We start from the raw sequence: 14413 nt of genomic DNA on the forward strand, positions 1-14413 counted from the left end.
ATGCATTGTACATCGGAAAGTCATTACTACGCATTTTTTTAGAACTCATGGTCATTTATCACGCATGCCTTTACAACAAATTTGGTTGTAAAGGTATGTATGGGAAAGGACCATGCATTCTAAAAAAATGTAGATGATCCACGTCATTGGAAGGAAACATACAGCAGTGGTGTTTGGGTAGTGTGGGTGTCATGCTGGGGTAGTGTTTTAGGGTTTAGGGTAGTGAAGTGGTGTTCGTGTGGTGTAGGAGGTCATGCTGGGGGTAGATTTAAGGCTTACGGTAGTGCAGTGGTGTTTGTGTAGTGTAGGGGGTCATGCTGGAGGTAGTGTTTTCGGGTTTAGGGTAGTGCAGTTGTGTTTGGGTAGTTTAGGGTTCATGCTGGGGGTAGATTTAGGGTTTAGGGTAGTGCAGTGGTGTTTGTATAGTGCAGGGTGTTGTGATGGGGCAGATTTAGGGTTTAGGGTAGTGCAGGGGTGTTTGTGTAGTGTAGGGGGTTGTGCTCGGGTAGATTTGAGGTTCAGGGTAGTGCAGTGGTGTTTAGGTAGTGTAGGGGTCGTTCTGGGGGTAGGGTTTTTGGGTTTAGGGTAGTGAAGTGGTGTTTGTGTAGGGTAGGGGGTCATGCTGGGGTTAGATTTAAGGTTAAGGGTAGTGCAGTGGTTTTTGTGTAATGTAGGGCGTTGTGCTGGGGATAGTGTTTTAGAGTTTAGGGTAGTGCAGTGGTGTTTGTGTAGTGTAGGGGGGTCATGCTGGGGGAAGTGTTTTAGGGTTAAGGTAGTGCAGTGGTGTTTGGGTAGTGTAAGGGGTCAGTCTGGGCGTAGATTTAGGGTTTAGGACAGTGCAGTGGTGTTTGGATGGTGTAGGGAGTAGTGCTGGGGGTATTGTTTTATGGTTTAGGGTAGTGCAATGGTGTTTGGGTAGTGTAGGGGGTAATGCTGGGCATAGTGTTTAGGGTAGTGCAGTGGTGGTTGGGTCATGTAGGGGGCAGTGCTGGGGGTAGTGTTTTAGGGTTTACGGTAGTGCAGTGGTGTTTGTGTAGTGTATGGGGTAGTGCTGGGTTAGTGTTTTAGGGTTTAGGCAAGTGCAGTGGTGTTTGGGTAGTGTAAGGGGTAGTGCTGGTGGTAGTGTTTTAGGGTTTAGAGTAGTGCAGTGGTGTTTGGATAGTGTAGGGGGTTGTGCTGGGGATAGATCTAGGGTTTAGGGTAGTGCAGTGGTGTTTGTGTAGTGTAGTGGGTCATGCTGGGGGTAGTGTTTTAGGGTTAAGGGTAGTGCAGTGGTGTTTGTGTAGTGTAGGGGGTCATGCTGGGGATAGATGCAGGGTTTAGGGTAGTGCAGTGGTGTTTGTGTAGTGTAGTGGGGCATGCTGGAGGTAGTGTTTTAGGGTTTAGAACCTTCCTTCGGGGTTTTGTGTTGGATTGGAGATTGGTTGGTTCATTCACCATTCACCTTTTTGATCTGCTCTCACAACCACCTTTGGTTTTTCCTGTTTTCTTTCCCCTTTAGTTCATGATTTTTTTCTTTTTTTCTTCCTCCTTTCATGTTTTTTCTCTTTCTACTTATCTTTTTCTTTTGTTTACCCATTCTCTTCCTCGTTCCTTATTTTTGTCTCCCTCATTGTGCTTCCTTTCCTTTGAGTCTCTCCCTCATTTTATTACGCCACTTTTTATTTTCTTTCTTCTGAACCAGCGATTTGGGACTAATAAATGTCATCACCTGGACCCAATTCAATACTCTACAAGTACCTTTCACGCTGGGTGAGTGTAAACCAAAGGTACCAAATTCTCATTGTCATATCATCCTCATATTATCCATTGTGTTGATGCAATCTCTATTATGTAATTAGGGTTTGGCAAAATAATATTTTGATTTAGAAATAAACTATTGTATTCTCTGGTATAACTCAGTCAATAACACCAATAAAGACAAACTCATTTATGCATTAATAATTTTTATCTATAATTGCTCATCAAGTAAAATACATCTCAAATCATAAATCACCATACAAGAGAAAACATCAATGGAAAATGACATAAGAACATCGCAAAATCAGTGCTCTGAGTGAGTGGAATGGCTTAGAGACAAAAGAGTAGATACATAAGTCATTTGCAAAACAGTTGTGCAAATTCAGAATAACATACTAACCCAAGTCCATGAAATTTGGAAAGCTACCCTCTGGCCATGAGAGTAAGCAAGGCCCCTCAAGAAGAGTTATGGAGCAAAGTTTAAGAGTCATGTTTCAGCAGAACATCAGCCAGCCCGTAGAATTTAGGAAACAGCAACACAGCCCTCTCCTCTCGCAAAGTAGGAAAATCATGCCTTCTAACCCCACCCCCTGGGTACCTGTAGTTATACTCTAAATTCTCTAAGGTCCAACCCACATTGTGTCACAACACGCAATTTTCGATGCATTCTATTGGTAAAAACAGGGGGCACTCTGTCATACCACTCTTAACATGACAATTTCACAAAAAGATCCATTATTCGCATATTCATTTTATCAACTTCCAGCCAAGGAAATACAAATATCAAGCTTCCATAGTTTGTACGCTTCCTCCATCTCAGTCATGTATCAACTTTTGTGCCTCGATTGTTTCAATGCGCCGCTCACTGAGGAAGTGTTCAAACCTTTATACAATTTGTTTCCTCCATGCAACCTTGTCAGACACATAGGGCTCGCGAAGGACAGTTGAAAATGTTCCTCCCCTTTTACATTTCTAATGCAATCTTTTAATTTCAAAAGTGACTTTCAGACCGCAGAGCAGACAAATCACACTTCTAGGAAAGACAAATTGAAGTGTTATTTATCGTTTATAAAGTCATACTATTAAAACACCCTATGTGATGCATATTCCTCACTCTATTTATGCACCTTTTAAAAGATTATTCTTTTGATTCAGTTTAGTGTAAAATAAAACAGCAGGTTTTAGTCTGTTATTTTCCCATACATTTGCTGCCCACTACAGCATTTAATAGGTGCTTGTGCAGTTTTCCTTTTCTCCATTAACCTTTTGCATTTAGATTGCCTATCCCTCTATTAGTATTTTCACACAATGGGGTTTCAGTCCGAGCAGGGTTTATTTCGCCATCATAAAAAACCAATACAAAATACAAATTGTCATCATTTGTACTACTTAGAAAGAAGTAGTTCTCTTTTGTTTCAACATAATTCCATCTATATCTTATACTGTTTCATAATAATTTCTTCTTCTGTCTTCTAATTCTTTTTCTTCTCTCCTTCACTTTATTGCTCCCTGTTTAGTATCTAATGTTTGTTTCTTACATTTGCAACATTGATATATAAATATTAGCATTAGTATCCCTGCAGCTACTGCATTTATAGGCGTTAGTATTTTCCCTAAAAAGATATTACCAGAGGCAGAAAAACAATTTCCCACTGAGGAGAAACCCTTACCAAGTCTCTCTTAACCTTCATTACAGTTAAATCTTCTCGCAAATGTGTAATATTCTTAATATATCCCTACAGGCTCTTGCTTTTGTCAGGAGTATAAGTACAGCACTGTTGAATTTTCAACATACTACCGACTCCTCCATATTTAGCCAATAATACATCAAGGGCAAGTCTATTCTGTGAGACCATAGATCTCATATCAACTATTTCAGTATCAATCATCAAGAACCCAGCAGCAGTGACTGTTGATAAATGATCAACCACTGTGGACATCTGTGCTCCAAAAATATCACCCACAATTTGTGCAGCACTCATTCCCCTTTTGCTATGACTTAGTGCACCCTTCTTTTCATTGATTCCAAGACTCTTATCCAAATGGTACACGTTGGGAAAGACAATTCTCAAATAACAACACCCATACCAATGTGCAGGCTACCTATAGTAGGCATTCTTACTAAGCATGGGCGTAAAATCCGTTCCACTCGCGGATTTTGCGGATTTTCGGCAAATTCGCAATCCGCGAACTCTCGCGAACTTGCCGAAAATTCGTAAAATCCGTGCGAAGCAGATTTTTTGCTTGGTCGCACTTGCCAACTAGAATACTATACAATTTCGCGGGAGTAAACACTTGCGAACACGTAGATGCGGCGGGCAGCGACAATCTCGCAATTGCGAGATTGCAAAATTTGCAATTTCGCACAAGAAATCCACCAGCAGGCAGCATAAACCTTGAAAATTATGATTTTTATCAGAATAACTCCTCAGGTTGACATTTGCCTGCACTTTTTCTTTGCAAGGAGTCCATTTTGGGGGGGGTGGGAGGAGGGAAGTGCCCCACAGTCTCAAACTTCCTGTTCCTGTCCAGCAGGCTCCTCCCAGTGCTTTCTTCATGTGCTGGTCACTTTGATTTGGATCTTGACCTGGAAGGATTACTTTTTGTGGATGCTGCTGGATATTTGGATTTTTGCAAAACTGAAAGCACTCAGCAGGTGCAAAAGTTCAATCTTATCATTAGTAACCATTCCCTGTAGTGCTTTCTGAGGGGCCCCTTCAGAGTTCAGTTGCCTACTTGCAACTATTCTATGACCCTCCTCTGACCCTTACAGCAGACTCAGAGAATAGCTACAAGTATACAACAAAGGTCCTGTTAAAAAAATTACACTGCAACAGAAAGCAATTACAGATAATGAAGCAAGTGCCAGCCTGGAAGTTCAAATTCAGTGACACATTATTCAGCCCCTAATTCATTCATGTCAGTTGAGGAAGGGCAGGTGTGCTTTTCCCCCCATTTTCTACAGTGATGAACTAGAGGGTGGCATGGGTGAGCCAGAGGGTGGCAGTGGTGAAACAGAGGGTGGCAGTGGTGAAAAAGAGGGTGCTGTGATGAACCAGATGTAGAAACAACATGGTCGCGACCGTTGCTACCCGACAAGTAAGTTTGCGTTTGCAAACTGGTAAAAAACCCTCGCGAAACAGCAGAAACACTTGAGAACCCAAAAAAAATTACAAATCCGCAAATTCGCGAAAGTTCGCGGATTTGCGGATTGCGAATCCGTAAATACGCAATTTCGCGGATTGCCAATTCGCAAAATTCGCCCATGCTTAATTCTTACCACACACATAATATATTCAAGGGAAAACAGGATCAGTTCCTCCTCTTATTCCCCATCCCCCTGTAATTAGGAAAACATGATCACATTCATTAGAACCAATGAAATAATTATTGTAGTCAGTTTTTAATCTAAGTCAGCAAAGCTTCCCTGTATGATGCCAATAATGAATCATTGCAGCATATGTCTCACCCTAAATTTATAAATTCATTCTCTTCTTGACACAACTTGCAAGTTAGATTATTTCTGCGTGCATATACAATATCTATTCTCTTAGTTGAATAGAACAATTATCCCATAAATTAATCAGTTTTAGCACTAACTACTCTATTCATATTCCTTCTAATTGGAATTTCAGAAAACACCAAATCCAAATTGGAATAATAATACTGTAAATTACCCCTCTCATAAAATAAGCTAGTTAGTACACTACATGAAACACTATTTGTTAAAGGTAAGTGATGGTAAGTCACTCCCTCAGACACAGACAATAGTAATTGCATGCACACATAACAATCTCTCACATCCATAGTATCAACGTACTCGTATAAGAGTTTAGTAAAGACATTTAAGGAAAAATCATAAAAAGAATTATCCCGATTATATATATTATTGCTTGTTATTTTTCCATATTTTTGTGGTACTTCTTTAAGATTATCCACGTCTACTTTCTCACTCAACACACTATTAGTATTATTACTTTTAGTAGGATACATAAAATAAGGCACAACAACAATTAATGTTAGCTAATAACATTAGTAGTAAAATACTTATAAAGCAAGCATTAATACATCTATGTTTAAAACTTCGGTTTTGATGTCCAGTCTCTTATAAATCTGCTTTTGCCATTTTCTTTAGTAGAAACCGAAAAGTTCAAAAAGATTAAAAAACGAAAATAAAAATAAACATAAAAAACGAAAAATTTGTAAATAGTGTATTTCTTCAGAGGCTTCAATTCAATTCCAGACTCAATTTTCTGCACTCTTCAGAGTGATTTCTCAATTTTCTGCGCCCCAATTTTAACACAGTTCATTTAGGGTGGCTCATAACTGTTTTTGTGACTCGATTCTACAAAAGTCATTTCCCCACACTGATCTGTGTGTTCAGCTGTTTCAGTCACCACATATTTCCATTCAGGTGCTGTATACTTCTTGTTCGGTACTCTTGTTCTTTTTGTCCTTCGAACTGTATCTTCTTCAGAATCACTTTGTTCAGTCTGGCTCGATACTTCTATTATAGTGTTTGGAACTTTTTCTTTCAGAGTGTATTTCAGTCTTTTCACTTCTTTTGGCCATACATCTCCTTTTCTGGCTTTCTTTACCTTCACAGTTTTACCAGATTCAGAATCAACTTCACAACTTCTTTGTTTGTTTCCTTGCTTTGTTGCACTTGCTCTTCATTTAAATCTTCTTCTTCATTGACATTGACAAAAGTCTCACGTGACCCAGTAACTGGTGCCCACTTTATTCAACTCTACTCAGACTCAGGCTCATGCTCATCTTGACTCTCAGCCTGTTCTTGTTCTTATTCTTCTGGTCTTTCAAGTGGACTTGGGACTCATCTTGTATGACTTGCATGTATCCAATTCGGTAAGCCACAACACTTCACTGCTGTTATTGTCACCAATATCACTTGGTATGGCCCATGCCAACGTGGCTCCAAACACGACTTTCTCACATGCTTCTTCACCAGGATCCCCTCTCCTGGACTTGGATCATGTGCTTGCTCTTGCTGTATTGTGGTTGTGACTTCTCCAACCTGATGAGACACAGACCCACCACATCAGCCAATCCTTTGCAATAATCGAGCACTAAATCATCAGTTATATTCATCAGTTGATTTGCTGGGACTATTGGCTGTCTCATTGCTCTTCCCATAATCACTTCATGGCGTGGCAACCCTGTCCTATTATTAGGAATGCTTCGTAGATTCTTGATTTAATAGTGTCATTAATTTGCTTGACCACGCCTAGGGCTCCTGGTCGATAGGTACAATGTAATTTCTGTTCAATTTGAAATGCTGCACTAATCATCCAAATTATTTTGTTATTGAAATGTGTCCCTGTATCTGTTTCTAAAGAGACTAAAAATCCAAACCTAGGAATTATCTCTCTCAATATTAGCAACTTTTAGACTATCATTTTGTCTTGTTGGATATGCTTTTACCCAACGAGAGAACAAAAAAACCACAACAAACACATATTTCAGACCATTACATGGGGGCAGTTCAATAAAATCAGCCTGTAATCTGATAAATGGTCCTGCTGCTTTACCAATTCGTCCCCAACTAACAACTGTCTTTCACCCTGCATTTTGCTGCTGGCACGTTATGTATCTCTGGCAATGACCCTAAATTTTGGGTTGTACCAAGACTGCCTAAAGAGCATGATCATAGCATTTCTCCCTATGTGTGTTAAGCCATGATACATCCTTGCCATCTGAGAAAGCAGGCTATCTGGCATTATTAGTCTCCCGTCCGGTTACCCCCACACCTCATCCTCTCCTCATCGTGTACAACCTGCTTTAATCCATGTTTCTTTTTCTTCCTCACTAGCCTCTTCCTGCAGCTGTCTAACTTCTTCCCATGTTTCTACGTAAGAGAACATTAAATGACAATTTGTATCAGATTTTTAAATGTCTTTGTTTATTGGAATTGAATTTTGTGCACAGAAATGTGCAACGTGATCTGCATATTTATTCCCACTCATCACAAGTTGTTTCCAGATTTATGTGCCGGAGATTTGACCACTGCAATCTCATTGGGCAATTGTAATGCCACTAACAAATCTTTCAAATTTTTACTGTTCCTTATTGGGGAACCTGGAGAGGTCAAAAAAACACATTGCATCCACAACTGTTCAAAATCATGCACCACCCCAAAACCATATTGACTTTCAGTGAATATGGTTACTCTCAGATTTTAGCCAACCAGCTACCAGCAACCAGCTCGGAAATTTGGACTGAATTTATTCCCTTTAAGCATGAAGCTTCAAGAACCATGGCTACTGTACAAACCGCATAAGAAGCATGAAGAATGCCTTTTTCATTTCTCAAGCAAGATCCATTCACAAACATCAGACAATCTGACTCAGAGAATGGTGTTTCTTTTATATCTGGTCTTGGCTTTGTACACAACTCAGCCACATCCAGACAATCATTATCTGCTTCATCCACTACTTCTCACAGTTTGGACTTGGCAACAATGTAGCTGGATTCAAATTTGTACATCTATTCACCGTCACATTCTCCGATCCCAGTATCACGCTTTCTTACCTCATCAATCGACTACTCGTGAGATGTTGAGTTCTGGTTCGTGTTAACAAAATCTCAACAGAATGTGGTACATAAACTCACACTGGATGTCCCATCACAATCGACTCCCTCTGTTCCAAACTCACACAAGTAGCAGTCACTGCCTTCAAACAAACTTGTAATGCTGCAGCCACTGAATCCAAAGTAGCAGAAAAGTATGCCACTGGACAGTGTGCCATTTCATGTGTCTGCATTAGGACTGAAAGTGAACTTCCATCTTTTTCACAACAGAATAGTGCAAAGTCCTTAGTGTAGTCTGGCATTCCTAATGCAGGTGCTCGACAAAGCTAACTCGCAACTCTACAAATGCCTTCCTGCATCCCTCATCCAATTCAATTGGATCGATCACATCCTTATGTACCAATCTCTGTAATGGCTTGGCTGTCAGTGAGAAACCACTGATCCACTGTCTGCAGTATCCAATCATACCCAAGAACATCCAAACTTCTTTCTGTGTTCTGGGAGGACCCATTTGCAAGATCACGGCAATTCGATCTTGTGAAACTTTTCTGACTCCTCTTTCAATTTTGTGCCCCAAATATCGAACTTCTTTTTGACAAAATTATAATTTAGCTGGTGACACTTTATGCCCACCTACTGCTAAATGGTTCAGTAGAGCAATTGTATCTGTCACACATGCTTCTCTTGTCTTTGGTGCAACAAGCAAATCATCTGTATGCTGCACTTGCACAGAGTCTTCTGGCATTACCAATGACTCTAGACATTTTTTCAAAATATGAGTCAAAATTGAGGGACTCTCAGTATACCCTATAGAAACTCGGCACCATGCCACAACACGGTCTCTGAACCGGAATGCAAAAAGATATTGACTATCTAGATGCAAAGGTATCGAGAAAAATACTTGACACAAGTCCATCACTGTGAACCACTCTACGTCACAAGGAATTTGGTAAAGGATCACTGCTGGGTTTGGCACTACTATATGACAACAACAAGGTATCACAATATTATTTCCTTTTCTCAGGTCTTGAACTATCTCATACTTCCCACTCGGTTTCTTGATCCCCATAATAGGTGAATTTGAAGGACTCCCTAGTATTTCTCTCAAAATGCCTTGTTCAATCATTTGTTCAATTACAGGTGTCACTCCTGCAATGGTAAAAGGAATAATTGATGGACAGATTGCAGAACAATGTCCTACATTCACCCCAGTACAGAGAACTGGTCCTAAAGACCTTGCCTGGCAGTTTGGGCTAGACTGTTCCCATGAGGCACAGGGTCCAGACTGATATGCATATAGCTGGGTCTGAACTGAGGTGGCTAAATGAGCTAAAGAATGATGATGGAATCAACCCAGATCTGTGACTGGGGGTGAGTGTCTGAAAAGCTTTAGCACTCCGTCTATCATCTCCTTGTGCTTGCTTTACTCTTGCAATGGTCTCAGGACTCATTTTGTACTGTGGAATTTTTGGAAATTCTGCTCCCTGTTTGACTGAAATCTGAATAGGATCAACTCTTTCCATTAATCTGATATGTTTCCCTGAAAAATCCTACACATCAGTCATCACCATCTCTCTCAATTCAACAGGCAAATCTTTCACTGTAAGTAAAGGATATAAATAATTCACTTCTGTCCCTTGCCTTGCCAGCATCACTTTGAACTCAACATCCTCATCTGGCGTTTGAAATGCAATGCCATCTGGTGTACAATAGATGGTGCAATTCATTTTACACAACAAGTCTCTACCTACTCTGTTAACCAGACTTGTATCAAACACCACAAATCAATGTAAATCCCTAAACTCTCTTTTGTCACTGGAGTTTTAATTAACTGGTTTGACACACCTACAACTTGGATAGTATCTCCTGAGAGAGGTAGGTTTGGGATATTCACTGTTCCCACAGTAGAATGGGTAACACCAGTGTCTACAAGGAATGTAACAACATTACCTTCGACTTCTCCATCCACAAAAGGACCACACTGATCTACCGCTAAGGATGCGCCAAGCACGCACACCTCCTCCCCCCTCAGGCACCGTCATTGAGATGTATCTGAAACATTTCCCTGACATTGCAACCAGCATTGTGAAGCAATCTGTGCATACTGAATATTACCAACTTTTTCTCCTACATGAAAACCCACCTTCGCACTGTATCTTTGCACTTGAGTATTCACATTATCAGGCACGGGAGCTTGTGGAATTTGAATTTGTGTATCCACATTTTCCTGCTGCTGATTCACATTCACTTCATTCTGCATCTGTTGATTACATTTTGACTCATTCCATTAGAAGACTCCTACACTCGTTCTTCCAATGTCCCAATTTTCCGCATGCATGACAAGGAAACTTCTTTTTCATTATGTCTTCATTACATTTACCTTTGCCCTTTCCTTGAGAAAGAACATCATTATTCATCATTACACCTCCCATCTTAGAAATCTGACCGTTTTGAGCATTCTGATTCTGACCTTTTTCAAGGAAACCTGTTGAGAATAATACACAAAATTTCTACTTTTCTGAGCTGCTTTCATTTGTGCCCACATCAATTTCTCTTTCAGTTTCTTATGTTTTGCTTCAATATTATCACTACAATAGTTTGAATATCGCAGAATTTCATCCACACTTTTGTTTTGACAACAAATCAAATGCTGTAGAATCATATTACTAATCTCAGGTTTCAAACCAAACACGGACTTGTATACAAAATGTCCCATATCTTTGTCAGGTATACTTTCAAAACCACTATACTGTTTAAAGACCTGTAAGAACCTTTAATAATAGGCATGCACTAATTCTTTAGTCTCCTGAGTCATTCTGACAATTTTAACCCAATCTGTCTCTTTTGGTGAAATGTTACTTTTCAAATAAGTATTTACCTGATTATATTTTTCATAAGTACATCTGAAGGTGCTCCAGTCTTTGCATCTCCAGGATATTCCTCTTTTGGACAATCTACAGCAATTTTACACGCAGCCCACACATCAGCTGGAACCATAATATCAAACAAACCATCCAAATCTTTAAAAAAAAATTGAAACCTTTCCAAACCTCTCTACTTGTTTGTACCACTCAACCAGTTTTTCTCTCAATCTGGGAAACTCATTAGTAAAAGACAATATATCTTGTCTTGACCAAAGAACGTGAACATATGCTCCTTCCGGAACTTCTTTCATTGGATATATCATTTCTGTCATCACTGTTCCTGTCCCTGTCTCCCTCACTGGTTACATAGGAGATGCACCTTTGTTTATAAGCATTTCTTCTTTCTTTTCAGCCCATCTATCTTTCCATCATTCCAATTTACCCCATTGTTTTAAGGTATTAATAAACTCCTTATTTTGCAGAAGCATTCAAACTCTCCAAATTGTTGTCACTAAAATGCAATCTATATGTCTTTTGTAAAGCCTTTGATTTTTAAATATTCACTTCATATGTTTATACAACTTCGGCAAACTTTTCATGCAACAAACTCTTTGCTCTCAATGTAATGGTTATACACAAACAACAACAACTCTTCTTCCTGATATTTGCTCAATCTCTCTGGACTAATCATACCTAAAATAATTTCTTCTAAATCTGCTTTCAATTTGCTCACATTCATGTTCGTATTCACCTTATTTGACACCATCCCTCTAATCCGTTCATCCAACTCCTCTAGTGATGGCCCTACTGATCCCCCTGAAGTAGATGTCACTTCTCTCGTATTCTGCACTAATCTTCTAGGTTTCACGTTGTACATTTCGCTTTGGGGGTTCCAATGATCTCTCTGCAATATCAATCAATGTTCCCATCTCATTTGCTCCAACACCATTACTACTCCTAGTATTATTAACAGGCACTGTCAAAGCATGCACTCATGAAATATTCTGACCTTCAGTGTACAGTGGGACTATGGGACCATTGTCAATGGAATTGATAATACCTCTGCATTTAAATTCATTTGATTACTTCTTTGTGTCAAATCATTTTTTGCCTTATTCATTTCTTCGACATATCTCTCTTGATAAGACTGAGAAGCTTAGCTTTTAATCAAAGGAGCATTTGGAGTAATTCTTTTTGTTCTTCCTGATATGGCGGAGGTCTATTTAATAACAATTCATCTAATAATTCATCATCATTTTTATTTGGGTCTGGATCTGTACTTTCCACATTTTTCTTTTTCTCTTTACATTTTGCTCCTGCCTGATCCTCAACAATAACAACCGTATATAAACCTTCATCCCCTGCAACCACATCTCTCCTCCATCTTTTCATCCCTTTTCGCTTCTGAATATCTATTCACAGTGTTTCTATATTTATTTGTGGATCTGCCTCTTTCTCTCTTATACGCTTAGTTTTCCCATTCCTCAAGTGCTTCATACTGCATAGGTCTAGGGTTTGGTCTCAACTGATTCATCTGATATCTCAAATGTTCTAAAATCCTTACATTAAAAGTACCATGCTCTGGGAAAGCAATATTTCCATCTTCTTCTGTATATTTAACCCAGTTCTCATTCTAAAGACGTAAACGAAGCAGGCGTATCAGCCGATGGCACAGAAATTCCCTCTCTAATAGGTTTAGGCTCATCCTTTCTAAACAAGGTCTATATCATTCTCTTTTTTTTGTTTTTATTTTTTTATTTATTTTCATTCCAGAATAGTTACGACCAAACATACACTTTTAAAGCAGGATCATTAATTCAGAATTAATATGCGAATAAATGCAACAAAACATTACCATTAATGCACTTTCCATAATGAATAAGGTAGTATAATGTAAATACAAGTCTGTTTCACTCCAACCACCTGGCTACTGGGGCCCAAAGTTTCTTTCCCATGGCCTGCCTCCTGCGACCTTTAAGCCTATATACTGCTGTTTCCATACTATATATAGCCAGTAACCTGGCCCTCCAGTTATTAAACGTTGGTGTGTCCGGACTAATCCATTGTGATGTGATATTGCCCCTGACAATTGCCATTGCAATAAAAACCAAACCGGTTTTCGAGCTAGTCCAATTCATGTTGCTCTGAGCCTGATCTATCCCCAAGATCACTAGACCCGGCGATATGGATTTGCCAAGAATCTGACCCAGAAAGTACTCAATGTCGTGAAACAATTTCATAAGCTTAGGGCATTCAAAAACATATGAACTGTGTCTGCAGCTAATGTACAACACCGGCTGCAGGAGATCCCATGAGATCCTGCCCATTTGGAAATTTTACCAGGTGTATAATACAAGTGGAAGACAGAAATAAAATGTTGAGCTCTCAGACTACCCGTTATTAGTATCCAATTTGCCATTTCCAAAGAAGATTCCAAATCCGTACCGACTTGTACTAACTTCCTATCCCACATATCATTCTGAGAGGCTAGATCATCAAGGAAGGTAGATAGTAAGATTTGGTACAATTTTCAAAACCTGGACCTGGTCAGTATACTATCAATCAATGATACTCTACCAAAATTACCCCTTCCTTGTGTAATGCTTTTGTCTAGAAAACTCCTTATCTGCAAGTACTTAAAAAAATGTCTGGTGGGGAGCTCGTATTCTGCCTGTAATTCCAAGAAAGGTAAGATTTGGCCCTTATAAAAGAGATCACCCAACATTGTTAGTCCTAATGCTTCCCATCCTATTGTTATCTGATCGTAAAAGATCAAAGGGAGTAGGCCATGAGCAGAAAACGGGGTATAAGTATTAATATTCGAAATCCCAAGCCGCTTCCGTATTTTTCTCCAAATCGAAAATGCTGATTGGATAATCTTGAATTTGGTTTTCTTATAGTAGCTTGGTTCTATTACTCTAGTTAAACAATATTGCGCATCCTCTCCTAATAATATTTCATAGATGGTAGGTCTTACTGGTTTGGGGACTGTCGCTGTTTGCTGTAGCAATGCCACCCAATGATAAAGTCTCAACGATGGTAAACCCCATCCCCCCCCTTAGCCTCGGGAGAATTATCCATTTCTTTGCCCTTCTTGCTTTGTGGTACCCCAGAGAAATCTTGTGCACACAGCTGCTGCTTTAGAGATGGAGGAAACCAGAAATTCTAAAGGAATTGTCCTGAAAAAATATAAAAATTTCAGAAAATAAGCATCTTAATTATGTTGCGTCACCCGTGTAACAAAAAGTGGAAATGATCTA

Source organism: Lissotriton helveticus, chromosome 11 (genome assembly GCF_964261635.1).
Source record: "Lissotriton helveticus chromosome 11, aLisHel1.1, whole genome shotgun sequence".
Classification (NCBI taxonomy): Eukaryota; Metazoa; Chordata; class Amphibia; order Caudata; family Salamandridae; genus Lissotriton; species Lissotriton helveticus.